Source organism: Triturus cristatus, chromosome 6 (assembly GCF_964204655.1).
Source record: "Triturus cristatus chromosome 6, aTriCri1.1, whole genome shotgun sequence".
Lineage (NCBI taxonomy): Eukaryota > Metazoa > Chordata > Amphibia > Caudata > Salamandridae > Triturus > Triturus cristatus.
The window spans coordinates 98498131-98516333 of record NC_140589.1 but is presented as its reverse complement, the minus strand read 5'-3'; the positions used below and the strand labels follow the sequence as shown (position 1 = coordinate 98516333).

The 18203-nt window shown below is 43.4% G+C and overlaps 6 non-coding genes across 6 annotated transcripts; all 6 read left to right on the top strand.

The window, feature by feature from the left end:
- The first annotated feature begins 133 nt into the window (after nt 1-133).
- Nucleotides 134-216, top strand: TRNAL-UAG (transfer RNA leucine (anticodon UAG)). Its single transcript has one exon. It is a non-coding gene; the product is annotated as a tRNA-Leu (tRNA).
- A 901-nt stretch (nt 217-1117) lies between these two features.
- Nucleotides 1118-1200, top strand: TRNAL-AAG (transfer RNA leucine (anticodon AAG)). The gene has a single exon. It is a non-coding gene; the product is annotated as a tRNA-Leu (tRNA).
- A 2008-nt stretch (nt 1201-3208) lies between these two features.
- TRNAL-AAG (transfer RNA leucine (anticodon AAG)) lies at nt 3209-3291 on the top strand. Its single transcript has one exon. It is a non-coding gene; the product is annotated as a tRNA-Leu (tRNA).
- Nucleotides 3292-7388: 4097 nt separating this feature from the next.
- TRNAL-AAG (transfer RNA leucine (anticodon AAG)) lies at nt 7389-7471 on the top strand. Its single transcript has one exon. It is a non-coding gene; the product is annotated as a tRNA-Leu (tRNA).
- Nucleotides 7472-9479: 2008 nt separating this feature from the next.
- On the top strand, nt 9480-9562 carry TRNAL-AAG (transfer RNA leucine (anticodon AAG)). Its single transcript has one exon. It is a non-coding gene; the product is annotated as a tRNA-Leu (tRNA).
- Nucleotides 9563-17630: 8068 nt separating this feature from the next.
- On the top strand, nt 17631-17713 carry TRNAL-CAG (transfer RNA leucine (anticodon CAG)). Its single transcript has one exon. It is a non-coding gene; the product is annotated as a tRNA-Leu (tRNA).
- The last annotated feature ends 490 nt before the right edge of the window (nt 17714-18203 follow it).

Below are 18203 nucleotides of genomic sequence, written 5' to 3'. Positions count from 1 at the left end.
CGTATGTGTTCTTCTGTGTTTATTGTCCTGTGCATAAAGTTGCACCTTGTGTTTGAAGGTTTAAATTATTTCAGGCTTGCATGGAGGTAGACATTTCTGAGTAACTTTTATTCATTTCTTAAAAGTCTATACTGTTAGGATGGCCGAGAGGTCTAAGGCGCTGTGTTTAGGCCACAGTCTCCTTTGGAGGCGTGGGTTCGAATCCCACTTCTGACATGCCTTTTGGAGATTTAATCTCCTTTATCAGGTTAACATCTGATGGAAGTTGCATCTGTTGGTCTTCACCTGGCACGTTATTCCGTTCTCCTCTTGTCAAGAGAGATGGGGTTTCTCATATATTTAGGTTCTATAACGTCTTGCTGACAAAGCGCAATCCTTACCAAATGAGCATAGGACCCATGTAAGAGGTCATCTGGAAGAGTCATGCTCTTGTATGCCCTGGCCAGACGGGCCCTGCAAATTTGGAAGAATGCCATGCATCTGGTAGACAACTGGACTCCAGCACACTTACAGCAATTTCCTCAGGGCTTTGATCAGGGGCTGCTTAAATTTGCATACTCCACCCTATGTTGTGACTTTGAGATCCCTTGTTGAAATTGCTTTAGCCAGCCAAGAGGTGGCTATTGTCTCAATTTCAAAGCAGCTTTGAGCCGTTCAAGTGGCTGGTGAATAGCACTTTCTCTTTGTTAGCCTCAAAGTTCTAAAGAGTTCTCCATAGGTCCTGCTCTGTACAGATTGTTCAAAGATCTGTTGGAAGTGCATATAATAGGATAAATAAATTGAGGGCATTCCTTTTCAGTACCTCACCTGCATGGCTGTCTGGCCTCTGGAAGATGTTGGGAAAGCAAGTCAGGATGGCCGAGTGGTCTAAGGCACTGCGTTCAGGTTGCACTCTCCTCTGGAGGCGTGGGTTCAAATCCCACTTCTGATAGTCCTGTGTTTACTCTACTTTTTTTCTTGAGAAATATGATCATTTCCCTCGCAGTGCCTTATAGGATTGTCTTCTTGGAAGAGTGCAGTGAGTTTTTTTCTTGCTCTAGCCACTATTGGCCTAAGCTCTGTGCATTTTTTGGTTCCTAATATCTTTCTCACCCTTTAGATGAAAAAGCAGCATGGGGTCAGGATGGCCGAGTGGTCTAAGGCGCTGCGTTAAGGCCGCAGTTTCTCCTGGAGGCGTGGGTTCGAATCCCACTTCTGACAAAACTTGAATTCCATTTTCTCTCTCAGTTCCTTTAGAATATCAGCTAAAAATTGGCAATGTAAATAATATCTGAATAAGTACCAAACTTCAGTTTCAACTGCAAATGCATTTGCCCTATTCTATCTTTAACGTTAATGTAATATTCTTCTAGCACTCGTGGTGTTTTATATTTGTTTTGTGGGGTACTTTAAAAATCTTTTTATGAAAGAAATGGGTTACATTAAGTCTTGTGATGTTTTAGGTTTCCAATAAAGAGGTTTTAAATTTTATGTCACGTCATTTTCAGATGCTTCATTCAAGAGATGTTTCCACTATACAATGCAGAGCAAGGGCAAAAATACAAGTGATAGAGCGAGTGAGTGAGAAGGAGTGTTGTGGAAGGAGAGAATGAATAAAAAACAGAGTGAGTGAATGGCAGGGAGGCATAGAAGAGGAGTCTAGTAGTGAAGAAGACCTGCTTTTCCCTGCTCTTGACCTCCCACCCATCCCCCAAACAACCACAAACATTCCTTCTGTGCAAAGTTGGTATGCAGAATTTCACGCCTCAGCAAGTGAGGGTGAGTCCCAGGCCAGGGGCTAAAGAGCAAAAGAGTGCCTGTGCTCAGACTTTCCCTGCTAGGGATAGTTTATCTGGAACAAGGCCTACTCTCTTGTATCCAGCAAGGATCTAGAAATCCTGCATGAATCTGCAAGGCACATTGGCAGCATAAATTTGCATAAACTGCCCCACCTATTGCCTTCCTACTTCCTGTGCTGTAGTTGTTTGTGTAGAGAGAGAGGTCGCAGGCAAGGAAATGTTGTGAGTCGGATACAGGACCCTAAATAGCTGGTGAGAGGTATGTGGTGTTCTAAAAGCATGAAAACTGTATACCTGTGAAATAAAGTGCTTTCGTATGTGTTCTTCTGTGTTTCTTGTCCTGTGCAAAAAGTTGCACCTTGTGTTTGAAGGTTTAAATTATTTCAGGCTTGCATGGAGGTAGACGTTTCTGAGTAACTTTTATTCATTTCTTAAAAGCCTATACTGTCAGGATGGCCGAGAGTTCTAAGGCACTGTGTTTAGGCCACAGTCTCCTTTGGAGGCGTGGTTTCGAATCCCACTTCTGACATGCCTTTTGGAGATTTAATCTCCTTTATCAGGTTAACATCTGATGGAAGTTGCATCTGTTGGTCTTCACCTGGCACGTTATTCCGTTCTCCTCTTGTCAAGAGAGATGGGGTTTCTCATATATTTAGGTTCTATAACGTCTTGCTGACAAAGCGCAATCCTTACCAAAGGAGCATAGGACCCATGTAAGAGGTCATCTGGAAGAGTCATGCTCTTGTATGCCCTGGCCAGACGGGCCCTGCAAATTTGGAAGAATGCCATTCATCTGGTAGACAACTGGACTCCAGCACACTTACAGCAATTTCCTCAGGGCTTTGATCAGGGGCTGCTTAAATTTGCATACTCCACCCTATGTTGTGACTTTGAGATCCCTTGTTGAAATTGCTTTAGCCAGCCAAGAGGTGGCTATTGTCTCAATTTCAAAGCAGCTTTGAGCCGTTCAAGTGGCTGGTGAATAGCACTTTCTCTTTGTTCGCCTCAAAGTTCTAAAGAGTTCTCCATAGGTCCTGCTCTGTACAGATTGTTCAAAGATCTGTTGGAAGTGCATATAATAGGATAAATAAATTGAGGGCATTCCTTTTCAGCACCTCACCTGCATGGCTGTCTGGCCTCTGGAAGATGCTGGGAAAGCAAGTCAGGATGGCTGAGTGGTCTAAGGCGCTGCGTTCAGGTTGCAGTCTCCTCTGGAGGCGTGGGTTCAAATCCCACTTCTGACAGTCCTGTGTTTACTCTACTTTTTTTCTTGAGAAATATGATCATTTCCCTCGCAGTGCCTTATAGGATTGTCTTCTTGGAAGAGTGCAGTGAGTTTTTTTCTTGCTCTAGCCACTATTGGCCTAAGCTCTGTGCATTTTTTGGTTCCTAATATCTTTCTCACCCTTTAGATGAAAAAGCAGCATGGGGTCAGGATGGCCGAGTGGTCTAAGGCGCTGCGTTAAGGCCGCAGTCTCTCCTGGAGGCGTGGGTTCGAATCCCACTTCTGACAAAACTTGAATTCCATTTTCTCTCTCAGTTCCTTTAGAATCTCAGCTAAAACTTGGCAATGTAAATAATATCTGAATAAGTACCAAACTTCAGTTTCAACTGCAAATGCATTTGCCCTATTCTATCTTTAACGTTAATGTAATATTCTTCTAGCACTCGTGGTGTTTTATATTTGTTTTGTGGGGTACTTTAAAAATCTTTTTTATGAAAGAAATGGGTTACATTAAGTCTTGTGATGTTTTAGGTTTCCAATAAGGAGGTTTTAAATTTTATGTCACGTCATTTTCAGATGCTTCATTCAAGAGATGTTTCCACTATAGAATGCAGAACAAGGGCAAAAATACAAGTGATAGAGCGAGTGAGTGAGAAGGATTGTTGTGGAAGGAGAGAATGAAACAAAGACAGAGTGAGTGAACGGCAGGGAGGCATAGAAGAGGAGTCTAGTAGTGAAGGAGACCTGCTTTTCCCTGCTCTTGACCTCCCACCCATCCCCAAAAAACCACAAACATACCTTCTGTGCAAAGTTGGTATGCAGAATTTCACGCCTCAGCAAGTGAGGGTGAGTCCCAGGCCAGGGGCTAAAGAGCAAAAGAGTGCCTGTGCTCAGACTTTCCCTGCTAGGGATAGTTTATCTGGAACAAGGCCTACTCTCTTGTATCCAGCAAGGATCTAGAAATCCTGCATGAATCTGCAAGGCACATTGGCAGCATAAATTTGCATAAACTGCCCCACCTATTGCCTTCCTACTTCCTGTGCTGTAGTTGTTTGTGTAGAGAGAGAGGTCGCAGGCAAGGAAATGTTGTGAGTCGGATACAGGACCCTAAATAGCTGGTGAGAGGTATGTGGTGTTCTAAAAGCATGAAAACTGTATACCTGTGAAATAAAGTGCTTTCGTATGTGTTCTTCTGTGTTTATTGTCCTGTGCATAATGTTGCACCTTGTGTTTGAAGGTTTAAATTATTTCAGCCTTGCATGGAGGTAGACGTTTCTGAGTAACTTTTATTCATTTCTTAAAAGCCTATACTGTCAGGGTGGCCGAGAGGTCTAAGGCGCTGTGTTTAGCCCACAGTCTCCTTTGGAGGCTTGGGTTCGAATCCCACTTCTGACATGCCTTTTGGAGATTTAATCTCCTTTATCAGGTTAACATCTGATGGAAGTTGCATCTGTTGGTCTTCACCTGGCACGTTATTCCGTTCTCCTCTTGTCAAGAGAGATGGGGTTTCTCATATATTTAGGTTCTATAACGTCTTGCTGACAAAGCGCAATCCTTACCAAATGAGCATAGGACCCATGTAAGAGGTCATCTGGAAGAGTCATGCTCTTGTATGCCCTGGCCAGACGGGCCCTGCAAATTTGGAAGAATGCCATGCATCTGGTAGACAACTGGACTCCAGCACACTTACAGCAATTTCCTTAGGGCTTTGATCAGGGGCTGCTTAAATTTGCATACTCCACCCTATGTTGTGACTTTGAGATCCCTTGTTGAAATTGCTTTAGCCAGCCAAGAGGTGGCTATTGTCTCAATTTCAAAGCAGCTTTGAGCCGTTCAAGTGGCTGGTGAATAGCACTTTCTCTTTGTTCGCCTCAAAGTTCTAAAGAGTTCTCCATAGGTCCTGCTCTGTACAGATTGTTCAAAGATCTGTTGGAAGTGCATATAATAGGATAAATACATTGAGGGCATTCCTTTTCAGTACCTCACCTGCATGGCTGTCTGGCCTCTGGAAGATGCTGGGAAAGCAAGTCAGGATGGCCGAGTGGTCTAAGGTGCTGCGTTCAGGCCGCAGTCTCCTCTGGAGGCGTGGGTTCAAATCCCACTTCAGACAGTCCTGTGTTTACTCTACTTTTTTTCTTGAGAAATATGATCATTTCCCTCGCAGTGGCTTATAGGATTGTCTTCTTGGAAGAGTGCAGTGAGTTTTTTCTTGCTCTAGCCACTATTGGCCTAAGCTCTGTGCATTTTTTGGTTCCTAATATCTTTCTCACCCTTTAGATGAAAAAGCAGCATGGGGTCAGGATGGCCGAGTGGTCTAAGGCGCTGCGTTAAGGCAGCAGTCTCTCCTGGAGGCGTGGGTTCGCATCCCACTTCTGACAAAACTTGAATTCCATTTTCTCTCTCAGTTCCTTTAGAATCTCAGCTAAAAATTGGCAATGTAAATAATATCTGAATAAGTACCAAACTCCAGTTTCAACTGCAAATGCATTTGCCCTATTCTATCTTTAACATTAATGTAATATTCTTCTAGCACTCGTGGTGTTTTATATTTGTTTTGTGGGGTACTTTAAAAATCTTTTTTATGAAAGAAATGGGTTACATTAAGTCTTGTGATGTTTTAGGTTTCCAATAAGGAGGTTTTAAATTTTATGTCACGTCATTTTCAGATGCTTCATTCAAGAGATGTTTCCACTATAGAATGCAGAGCAAGGGCAAAAATACAAGTGATAGAGCAAGTGAGTGAGAAGGAGTGTTGTGGAAGGAGAGAATGAAACAAAGACATAGTGAGTGAATGGCAGGGAGGCATAGAAGAGGAGTCTAGTAGTGAAGAAGACCTGCTTTACCCTGCTCTTGACCTCCCACCCATCCCCAAACAACCACAAACATACCTTCTGTGCAAAGTTGGTATGCAGAATTTCACGCCTCAGCAAGTGAGGGTGAGTCCCAGGCCAGGGGCTAAAGAGCAAAAGAGTGCCTGTGCTCAGACTTTCCCCTGCTAGGGATAGTTTATCTGGAACAAGGCCTACTCTCTTGTATCCAGCAAGGATCTAGAAATCCTGCATGAATCTGCAAGGCACATTGGCAGCATAAATTTGCATAAACTGCCCCACCTATTGCCTTCCTACTTCCTGTTCTGTAGTTGTTTGTGTAGAGAGAGGTCGCAGGCAAGGAAATGTTGTGAGTCGGATACAGGACCCTAAATAGCTGGTGAGAGGTATGTGGTGTTCTTAAAGCATGAAAACTGTATACCTGTGAAATAAAGTGCTTTCGTATGTGTTCTTCTGTGTTTCTTGTCCTGTGCAAAAAGTTGCACCTTGTGTTTGAAGGTTTAAATTATTTCAGGCTTGCATGGAGGTAGACGTTTCTGAGTAACTTTTATTCATTTCTTAAAAGCCTATACTGTCAGGATGGCCGAGAGTTCTAAGGCACTGTGTTTAGGCCACAGTCTCCTTTGGAGGCGTGGTTTCGAATCCCACTTCTGACATGCCTTTTGGAGATTTAATCTCCTTTATCAGGTTAACATCTGATGGAAGTTGCATCTGTTGGTCTTCACCTGGCACGTTATTCCGTTCTCCTCTTGTCAAGAGAGATGGGGTTTCTCATATATTTAGGTTCTATAACGTCTTGCTGACAAAGCGCAATCCTTACCAAAGGAGCATAGGACCCATGTAAGAGGTCATCTGGAAGAGTCATGCTCTTGTATGCCCTGGCCAGACGGGCCCTGCAAATTTGGAAGAATGCCATTCATCTGGTAGACAACTGGACTCCAGCACACTTACAGCAATTTCCTCAGGGCTTTGATCAGGGGCTGCTTAAATTTGCATACTCCACCCTATGTTGTGACTTTGAGATCCCTTGTTGAAATTGCTTTAGCCAGCCAAGAGGTGGCTATTGTCTCAATTTCAAAGCAGCTTTGAGCCGTTCAAGTGACTGGTGAATAGCACTTTCTCTTTGTTCGCCTCAAAGTTCTAAAGAGTTCTCCATAGGTCCTGCTCTGTACAGATTGTTCAAAGATCTGTTGGAAGTGCATATAATAGGATAAATAAATTGAGGGCATTCCTTTTCAGTACCTCACCTGCATGGCTGTCTGGCCTCTGGAAGATGCTGGGAAAGCAAGTCAGGATGGCCGAGTGGTCTAAGGCGCTGCGTTCAGGTAGCAGTCTCCTCTGGAGGTGTGGGTTCAAATCCCACTTCAGACAGTCCTGTGTTTACTCTACTTTTTTTCTTGAGAAATATGATCATTTCCCTCGCAGTGCCTTATAGGATTGTCTTCTTGGAAGAGTGCAGTGAGTTTTTTTCTTGCTCTAGCCACTATTGGCCTAAGCTCTGTGCATTTTTTGGTTCCTAATATCTTTCTCACCCTTTAGATGAAAAAGCAGCATGGGGTCAGGATGGCCGAGTGGTCTAAGGCGCTGCGTTAAGGCCGCAGTCTCTCCTGGAGGCGTGGGTTCGAATCCCACTTCTGACAAAACTTGAATTCCATTTTCTCTCTCAGTTCCTTTAGAATCTCAGCTAAAACTTGGCAATGTAAATAATATCTGAATAAGTACCAAACTTCAGTTTCAACTGCAAATGCATTTGCCCTATTCTATCTTTAACGTTAGTGTAATATTCTTCTAGCACTCGTGGTGTTTTATATTTGTTTTGTGGGGTACTTTAAAAATCTTTTTTTATGAAAGAAATGGGTTACATTAAGTCTTGTGATGTTTTAGGTTTCCAATAAGGAGGTTTTAAATTTTATGTCACGTCATTTTCAGATGCTTCATTCAAGAGATGTTTCCACTATAGAATGCAGAACAAGGGCAAAAATACAAGTGATAGAGCGAGTGAGTGAGAAGGATTGTTGTGGAAGGAGAGAATGAAACAAAGACAGAGTGAGTGAATGGCAGGGAGGCATAGAAGAGGAGTCTAGTAGTGAAGGAGACCTGCTTTTCCCTGCTCTTGACCTCCCACCCATCCCCAAACAACCACAAACATACCTTCTGTGCAAAGTTGGTATGCAGAATTTCACGCCTCAGCAAGTGAGGGTGAGTCCTAGGCCAGGGGCTAAAGAGCAAAAGAGTGCCTGTGCTCAGACTTTCCCTGCTAGGGATAGTTTATCTGGAACAAGGCCTACTCTCTTGTATCCAGCAAGGATCTAGAAATCCTCCATGAATCTGCAAGGCACATTGGCAGCATAAATTTGCATAAACTGCCCCACCTATTGCCTTCCTACTTCCTGTGCTGTAGTTGTTTGTGTAGAGAGAGAGGTCGCAGGCAAGGAAATGTTGTGAGTCGGATACAGGACCCTAAATAGCTGGTGAGAGGTATGTGGTGTTCTAAAAGCATGAAAACTGTATACCTGTGAAATAAAGTGCTTTCGTATGTGTTCTTCTGTGTTTATTGTCCTGTGCATAATGTTGCACCTTGTGTTTGAAGGTTTAAATTATTTCAGGCTTGCATGGAGGTAGACGTTTCTGAGTAACTTTTATTCATTTCTTAAAAGCCTATACTGTCAGGATGGCCGAGAGGTCTAAGGCGCTGTGTTTAGCCCACAGTCTCCTTTGGAGGCATGGGTTCGAATCCCACTTCTGACATGCCTTTTGGAGATTTAATCTCCTTTATCAGGTTAACATCTGATGGAAGTTGCATCTGTTGGTCTTCACCTGGCACGTTATTCCGTTCTCCTCTTGTCAAGAGAGATGGGGTTTCTCATATATTTAGGTTCTATAACGTCTTGCTGACAAAGCGCAATCCTTACCAAATGAGCATAGGACCCATGTAAGAGGTCATCTGGAAGAGTCATGCTCTTGTATGCCCTGGCCAGACGGGCCCTGCAAATTTGGAAGAATGCCATGCATCTGGTAGACAACTGGACTCCAGCACACTTACAGCAATTTCCTTAGGGCTTTGATCAGGGGCTGCTTAAATTTGCATACTCCACCCTATGTTGTGACTTTGAGATCCCTTGTTGAAATTGCTTTAGCCAGCCAAGAGGTGGCTATTGTCTCAATTTCAAAGCAGCTTTGAGCCGTTCAAGTGGCTGGTGAATAGCACTTTCTCTTTGTTCGCCTCAAAGTTCTAAAGAGTTCTCCATAGGTCCTGCTCTGTACAGATTGTTCAAAGATCTGTTGGAAGTGCATATAATAGGATAAATACATTGAGGGCATTCCTTTTCAGTACCTCACCTGCATGGCTGTCTGGCCTCTGGAAGATGCTGGGAAAGCAAGTCAGGATGGCCGAGTGGTCTAAGGTGCTGCGTTCAGGTCGCAGTCTCCTCTGGAGGCGTGGGTTCAAATCCCACTTCAGACAGTCCTGTGTTTACTCTACTTTTTTTCTTGAGAAATATGATCATTTCCCTCGCAGTGGCTTATAGGATTGTCTTCTTGGAAGAGTGCAGTGAGTTTTTTCTTGCTCTAGCCACTATTGGCCTAAGCTCTGTGCATTTTTTGGTTCCTAATATCTTTCTCACCCTTTAGATGAAAAAGCAGCATGGGGTCAGGATGGCCGAGTGGTCTAAGGCACTGCGTTAAGGCCGCAGTCTCTCCTGGAGGCGTGGGTTCGAATCCCACTTCTGACAAAACTTGAATTCCATTTTCTCTCTCAGTTCCTTTAGAATCTCAGCTAAAAATTGGCAATGTGAATGATATCTGAATAAGTACCAAACTTCAGTTTCAACTGCAAATGCATTTGCCCTATTCTATCTTTAACGTTAATGTAATATTCTTCTAGCACTCGTGGTGTTTTATATTTGTTTTGTGGGGTACTTTAAAAATCTTTTTTATGAAAGAAATGGGTTACATTAAGTCTTGTGATGTTTTAGGTTTCCAATAAGGAGGTTTTAAATTTTATGTCACGTCATTTTCAGATGCTTCATTCAAGAGATGTTTCCACTATAGAATGCAGAGCAAGGGCAAAAATACAAGTGATAGAGCGAGTGAGTGAGAAGGAGTGTTGTGGAAGGAAAGAATGAAACAAAGACAGAGTGAGTGAATGGCAGGGAGGCATAGAAGAGGAGTCTAGTAGTGAAGAAGACCTGCTTTACCCTGCTCTTGACCTCCCACCCATCCCCAAACAACCACAAACATACCTTCTGTGCAAAGTTGGTATGCAGAATTTCACGCCTCAGCAAGTGAGGGTGAGTCCCAGGCCAGGGGCTAAAGAGCAAAAGAGTGCCTGTGCTCAGACTTTCCCTGCTAGGGATAGTTTATCTGGAACAAGGCCTACTCTCTTGTATCCAGCAAGGATCTAGAAATCCTGCATGAATCTGCAAGGCACATTGGCAGCATAAATTTGCATAAACTGCCCCACCTATTGCCTTCCTACTTCCTGTGCTGTAGTTGTTTGTGTAGAGAGAGAGGTCGCAGGCAAGGAAATGTTGTGAGTCGGATACAGGACACTAAATAGCTGGTGAGAGGTATGTGGTGTTCTAAAAGCATGAAAACTGTATACCTGTGAAATAAAGTGCCTTCGTATGTGTTCTGCTGTGTTTATTGTCGTGTGCATAAAGTTGCACCTTGTGTTTGAAGGTTTAAATTATTTCAGGCTTGCATGGAGGTAGACGTTTCTGAGTAACTTTTATTCATTTCTTAAAAGCCTATACTGTCAGGATGGCCGAGAGGTCTAAGGTGCTGTGTTTAGGCCACAGTCTCCTTTGGAGCCGTGGGTTCAAATCCGACTTCTGACATGCCTTTTGGAGATTTAATCTCCTTTATCAGGTTAACATCTGATGGAAGTTGCATCTATTGGTCTTCACCTGGCACGTTATTCCGTTCTCCTCTTGTCAAGAGAGATGGGGTTTCTCATATATTTAGGTTCTATAACGTCTTGCTGACAAAGCGCAATCCTTACCAAATGAGCATAGGACCCATGTAAGAGGTCATCTGGAAGAGTCATGCTCTTGTATGCCCTGGCCAGACGGGCCCTGCAAATTTGGAAGAATGCCATGCATCTGGTAGACAACTGGACTCCAGCACACTTACAGCAATTTCCTTAGGGCTTTGATCAGGGGCTGCTTAAATTTGCATACTCCACCCTATGTTGTGACTTTGAGATCCCTTGTTGAAATTGCTTTAGCCAGCCAAGAGGTGGCTATTGACTCAATTTCAACGCAGCTTTGAGCCGTTCAAGTGGCTGGTGAATAGCACTTTCTCTTTGTTCGCCTCAAAGTTCTAAAGAGTTCTCCATAGGTCCTGCTCTGTACAGATTGTTCAAAGATCTGTTGGAAGTGCATATAATAGGATAAATAAATTGAGGGCATTCCTTTTCAGTACCTCACCTGCATGGCTGTCTGGCCTCTGGAAGATGCTGGGAAAGCAAGTCAGGATGGCCGAGTGGTCTAAGGCGCTGCGTTCAGGTTGCAGTCTCCTCTGGAGGTGTGGGTTCAAATCCCACTTCAGACAGTCCTGTGTTTACTCTACTTTTTTTCTTGAGAAATATGATCATTTCCCTCGCAGTGGCTTATAGGATTGTCTTCTTGAAAGAGTGCAGTGAGTTTTTTTCTTGCTCTAGCCACTATTGGCCTAAGCTCTGTGCATTTTTTGGTTCCTAATATCTTTCTCACCCTTTAGATGAAAAAGCAGCATGGGGTCAGGATGGCCGAGTGGTCTAAGGCGCTGCGTTAAGGCCGCAGTCTCTCCTGGAGGCGTGGGGCCTAGTGGTCTAAGGCGCTGCGTTAAGGCCGCAGTCTCTCCTGGAGGCGTGGGTTCGAATCCCACTTCTGACAAAACTTGAATTCCATTTTCTCTCTCAGTTCCTTTAGAATCTAAGCTAAAAATTGGCAATGTAAATAATATCTGAATAAGTACCAAACTTCAGTTTCAACTGCAAATGCATTTGCCCTATTCTATCTTTAACGTTAATGTAATATTCTCCTAGCACTCGTGGTGTTTTATATTTGTTTTGTGGGGTACTTTAAAAATCTTTTTTATGAAAGAAATGGGTTACATTAAGTCTTGTGATGTTTTAGGTTTCCAACAAGGAGGTTTTAAATTTTATGTCACGTCATTTTCAGATGCTTCATTCAAGAGATGTTTCCACTATAGAATGCAGAGCAAGGGCAAAAATACAAGTGATAGAGCGAGTGAGTGAGAAGGAGTGTTGTGGAAGGAGAGAATGAAACAAAGACAGAGTGAGTGAGTGAATGGCAGGGAGGCATAGAAGAGGAGTCTAGTAGTGAAGGAGACCTGCTTTTCCCTGCTCTTGACCTCCCACCCATCACCAAACAACCACAAACATACCTTCTGTGCAAAGTTGGTATGCAGAATTTCACGCCTCAACAAGTGAGGGTGAGTCCCAGGCCAGGGGCTAAAGAGCAAAAGAGTGCCTGTGCTCAGACTTTCCCTGCTAGGGATAGTTTATCTGGAACAAGGCCTACTCTCTTGCATCCAGCAATGATCTAGAAATCCTGCATGAATCTGCAAGGCACATTGGCAGCATAAATTTGCATAAACTGCCCCACCTATTGCCTTCCTACTTCCTGTGCTGTAGTTGTTTGTGTAGAGAGAGAGGTCGCAGGCAAGGAAATGTTGTGAGTCGGATACAGGACCCTAAATAGCTGGTGAGAGGTATGTGGTGTTCTAAAAGCATGAAAACTGTATACCTGTGAAATAAAGTGCTTTCGTATGTGTTCTTCTGTGTTTATTGTCCTGTGCATAAAGTTGCACCTTGTGTTTGAAGGTTTAAATTATTTCAGGCTTGCATGGAGGTAGACATTTCTGAGTAACTTTTATTCATTTCTTAAAAACCTATACTGTCAGGATGGCTGAGAGGTCTAAGGCGCTGTGTTTAGACCACAGTCTCCTTTGGAGGTGTGGGTTTGAATCCCACTTCTGACATTCCTTTTGGAGATTTAATCTCCTTTATCAGGTCAACATCTGATGGAAGTTGCATCTGTTGGTCTTCACCTGGCACGTTATTCCGTTCTCCTCTTGTCAAGAGAGATGGGGTTTCTCATATATTTAGGTTCTATAACGTCTTGCTGACAAAGCGCAATTCTTACCAAATGAGCATAGGACCCATGTAAGAGGTCATCTGGAAGAGTCATGCTCTTGTATGCCCTGGCCAGACGGGCCCTGCAAATTTGGAAGAATGCCATGCATCTGGTAGACAACTGGACTCCAGCACACTTACAGCAATTTCCTCAGGGCTTTGATCAGGGGCTGCTTAAATTTGCATACTCCACCCTATGTTGTGACTTTGAGATCCCTTGTTGAAATTGCTTTAGCCAGCCAAGAGGTGGCTATTGTCTCAATTTCAAAGCAGCTTTGAGCCGTTCAAGTGGCTGGTGAATAGCACTTTCTCTTTGTTCGCCTCAAAGTTCTAAAGAGATCTCCATAGGTCCTGCTCTGTACAGATTGTTCAAAGATCTGTTGGAAGTGCATATAATAGGATAAATAAATTGAGGGCATTCCTTTTCAGTACCTCACCTGCATGGCTGTCTGGCATCTGGAATACACTGGGAAAGCAAGTCAGGATGGCCGAGTGGTCTAAGGCGCTGCGTTCAGGTCGCAGTCTCCTCTGGAGGCATGGGTTCAAATCTCACTTCATACAGTCCTGTGATTGCTTTACTTTTTTTCTTGAGAAATATGATCATTTCCCTCGCAGTGGCTTATAGGATTGTCTTCTTGGAAGAGTGCAGTGAGCTTTTTTCTTGCTCTAGCCACTATTGGCCTAAGCTCTGTGCATTTTTTGGTTCCTAATATCTTTCTCACCCTTTAGATGAAACAGCAGCATGGGGTCAGGATTGCCGAGTGGTCTAAGGCGCTGCGTTAAGGCTGCAGTCTCTTCTGGAGGTGTGTGTTCGAATCCCACTTCTGACAAAACTTGAATTCCATTTTCTCTCTCAGTTCCTTTAGAATCTCAGCTAAAAATTGGCAATGTAAATAATATCTGAATAAGTACCAAACTTCAGTTTCAACTGCAAATGCATTTGCCCTATTCTATCTTTAACGCCAGTGTAATATTCTTCTAGCACTCGTGGTGTTTTATATTTGTTTTGTGGGGTACTAAAATCTTTTTTATGAAAGAAATGGGTTACATTAAGTCTTGTGATATTTTAGGTTTCCAATAAGGAGGTTTTAAATTTTACGTCACGTCATTTTCAGATGCTTCATTCAAGAGATGTTTCCACTATAGAATGCAGAGCAAGGGCAAAAACTACAAGTGATAGAGCGAGTGAGTGAGAAGGAGTGTTGTGGAAGGAGAGAATGAAACAAAAACAGAGTGAGTGAATGGCAGGGAGGCATAGAAGAGGAGTCTAGTAGTGAAGAAGACCTGCTTTTCCCTGCTCTTGACCTCCCACCCATCCCCCAAACAACCACAAACATACCTTCTGTGCAAAGTTGGTATGCAGAATTTCACTCCTCAGCAAGTGAGGGTGAGTCCCAGGCCAGGGGCTAAAGAGCAAAAGAGTGCCTGTGCTCAGACTTTCCCTGCTAGGGATAGTTTATCTGGAACAAGGCCTACTCTCTTGTATCCAGCAAGGATCTAGAAATCCTGCATGAATCTGCAAGGCACATTGGCAGCATAAATTTGCATAAACTGCCCCACCTATTGCCTTCCTACTTCCTGTGCTGTAGTTGTTTGTGTAGAGAGAGAGGTCGCAGGCAAGGAAATGTTGTGAGTCGGATACAGGACCCTAAATAGCTGGTGAGAGGTATGTGGTGTTCTAAAAGCATGAAAACTGTATACCTGTGAAATAAAGTGCTTTCGTATGTGTTCTTCTGTGTTTATTGTCCTGTGCATAAAGTTGCACCTTGTGTTTGAAGGTTTAAATTATTTCAGGCTTGCATGGAGGTAGACATTTCTGAGTAACTTTTATTCATTTCTTAAAAGTCTATACTGTCAGGATGGCCGAGAGGTCTAAGGTGCAGTGTTTAGGCCACAGTCTCCTTTGGAGGTGTGGGTTCGAATCCCACTTCTGGCATTTTTCTTTGAGATTTAATCTCCTTTATCAGGTTAACATCTGATGGAAGTTGCATCTGTTGGTCTTCACCTGGCACGTTATTCCGTTCTCCTCTTGTCAAGAGAGATGGGGTTTCTCATATATTTAGGTTCTATAACGTCTTGCTGACAAAGCGCAATCCTTACCAAATGAGCATAGGACCCATGTAAGATGTCATCTGGAAGAGTCATGCTCTTGTATGCCCTGGCCAGACGGGCCCTGCAAATTTGGAAGAATGCCATGCATCTGGTAGACAACTGGACTCCAGCACACTTACAGCAATTTCCTCAGGGCTTTGATCAGGGGCTGCTTACATTTGCATACTCCACCCTATGTTGTGACTTTGAGATCCCTTGTTGAAATTGCTTTAGCCAGCTAAGAGGTGGCTATTGTCTCAATGTCAAAGCAGCTTTGAGCCGTTCAAGTGGCTGGTGAATAGCACTTTCTCTTTGTTCGCCTCAAAGTTCCAAAGAGTTCTCCATAGGTCCTGCTCTGTACAGATTGTTCAAAGATCTGTTGGAAGTGCATATAATAGGATAAATAAATTGAGGGCATTCCTTTTCAGTACCTCACCTGCATGGCTGTCTGGCATCTGGAAGACACTGGGAAAGCAAGTCAGGATGGCCAAGTGGGCTAAGGTGCTGTGTTCAGGTCGCAGTCTCCTCTGGAGGCGTGGGTTCAAATCCCACTTCTGACAGTCCTGTGTTTACTCTACTTTTTTTCTTGAGAAATATGATCATTTCCCTCGCAGTGGCTTATAGGATTGTCTTCTTGGAAGAGTGCAGTGAGTTTTTTTCTTGCTCTAGCCACTATTGGCCTACTCTCTGTGCATTTTTTGGTTCCTAATATCTTTCTCACCCTTTAGATGAAAAAGCAGCATGGGGTCAGGATGGCTGAGTGGTCTAAGGCGCTGCGTTAAGGCTGCAGTCTCTTCTGGAGGCGTGGGTTTGCATCCCACTTCTGACAAAACTTGAATTCCATTTTCTCTCTCAGTTCCTTTAGAATCTCAGCTAAAAATTGGCAATGTAAATAATATCTGAATAAGTACCAAACTTCAGTTTCAACTGCAAATGCATTTGCCCTATTCTATCTTTAACGTTAGTGTAATATTCTTCTAGCACTCGTGGTGTTTTATATTTGTTTTGTGGGGTACTTTAAAAATCTTTTTTATGAAAGAAATGGGTTACATTAAGTCTTGTGATATTTTAGGTTTCCAATAAGGAGGTTTTAAATTTTATGTCACGTCATTTTCAGATGCTTCATTCAAGAGATGTTTCCACTATAGAATGCAGAGCAAGGGCAAAAATACAAGTGATAGAGCGAGTGAGTGAGAAGGAGTGTTGTGGAAGGAGAAAATGAAAAAAAACAGAGTGAGTGAATGGCAGGGAGGCATAGAAGAGGAGTCTAGTAGTGAAGAAGACCTGCTTTTCCCTGCTCTTGACCTCCCACCCATCCCCAAACAACCACAAACATAATTTCTGTGCAAAGTTGGTATGCAGAATTTCACGCCTCAGCAAGTGAGGGTGAGTCCCAGGCCAGGGGCAAAAGAGCAAAAGAGTGCCTGTGCTCAGACTTTCCCTGCTAGGGATAGTTTATCTGGAACAAGGCCTACTCTCTTGTATCCAGCAAGGATCTAGAAATCCTGCATGAATCTGCAAGGCACATTGGCAGCATAAATTTGCATAAACTGCCCCACCTATTGCCTTCCTACTTCCTGTGCTGTAGTTGTTTGTGTAGAGAGAGAGGTCGCAGGCAAGGAAATGTTGTGAGTCGGATACAGGACCCTAAATAGCTGGTGAGAGGTATGTGGTGTTCTAAAAGCATGAAAACTGTATACCTGTGAAATAAAGTGCTTTCGTATGTGTTCTTCTGTGTTTATTGTCCTGTGCATAAAGTTGCACCTTGTGTTTGAAGGTTTAAATTATTTCAGGCTTGCATGGAGGTAGACGTTTCTGAGTAACTTTTATTCATTTCTTAAAAGCCTATACTGTCAGGATGGCCGAGAGGTCTAAGGTGCTGTCTTTAGGCCACAGTCTCCTTTGGATGCGTGGGTTTGAATCCCGCTTCTGACATGCCTTTTGGAGATTTAATCTCCTTTATCAGGTTAACATCTGATGGAAGTTGCATCTGTTGGTCTTCACCTGGCACGTTATTCCGTTAGCCTCTTGTCAAGAGAGATGGGGTTTCTCATATATTTAGGTTCTATAACGTCTTGCTGACAAAGCGCAATCCTTACCAAATGAGCATAGGACCCATGTAAGAGGTCATCTGGAAGAGTCATGCTCTTGTATGCCCTGGCCAGACGGGCCCTGCAAATTTGGAAGAATGCCATGCATCTGGTAGACAACTGGACTCCAGCACACTTACAGCAATTTCCTCAGGGCTTTGATCAGGGGCTGCTTACATTTGCATACTCCACCCTATGTTGTGACTTTGAGATCCCTTTTTGAAATTGCTTTAGCCAGCCAAGAGGTGGCTATTGTCTCAATTTCAAAGCAGCTTTGAGCCGTTCACGTGGCTGGTGAATAGCACTTTCTCTTTGTTCGCCTCAAAGTTCTAAACAGTTCTCCATAGGTCCTGCTCTGTACAGATTGTTCAAAGATCTGTTGGAAGTGCATATAATAGGATAAATAAATTGAGGGCATTCCTTTTCAGTACCTCACCTGCATGGCTGTCTGGCCTCTGGAAGATGTTGGGAAAGCAAGTCAGGATGGCTGAGTGGTCTAAGGCGCTGCGTTCAGGTCGCAGTCTCCTCTGGAGGCGTGGGTTCAAATCCCACTTCTGACAGTCCTGTGTTTACTCTACTTTTTTTCTAGAGAAATATGATCATTTCCCTCGCAGTGGCTTATAGGATTGTCTTCTTGGAAGAGTGCAGTGAGTTTTTTTCTTGCTCTAGCCACTATTGGCCTAAGCTCTGTGCATTTTTTGGTTCCTAATATCTTTCTAACCCTTTAGATGAAAAAGCAGCATGGGGTCAGGATGGCCGAGTGGTCTAAGGCACTGCGTTAAGGCCGCAGTCTCTTCTGGAGGTGTGTGTTCGAATCCCACTTCTGACAAAACTTGAATTCCATTTTCTCTCTCAGTTCCTTTAGAATCTCAGCTAAAAATTGGCAATGTAAATAATATCTGAATAAGTACCAAACTTCAGTTTCAACTGCAAATGCATTTGCCCTATTCTATCTTTAATGCTAGTGTAATATTCTTCTAGCACTGGTGGTGTTTTATATTTGTTTTGTGGGGTACTAAAATCTTTTTTATGAAAGAAATGGGTTACATT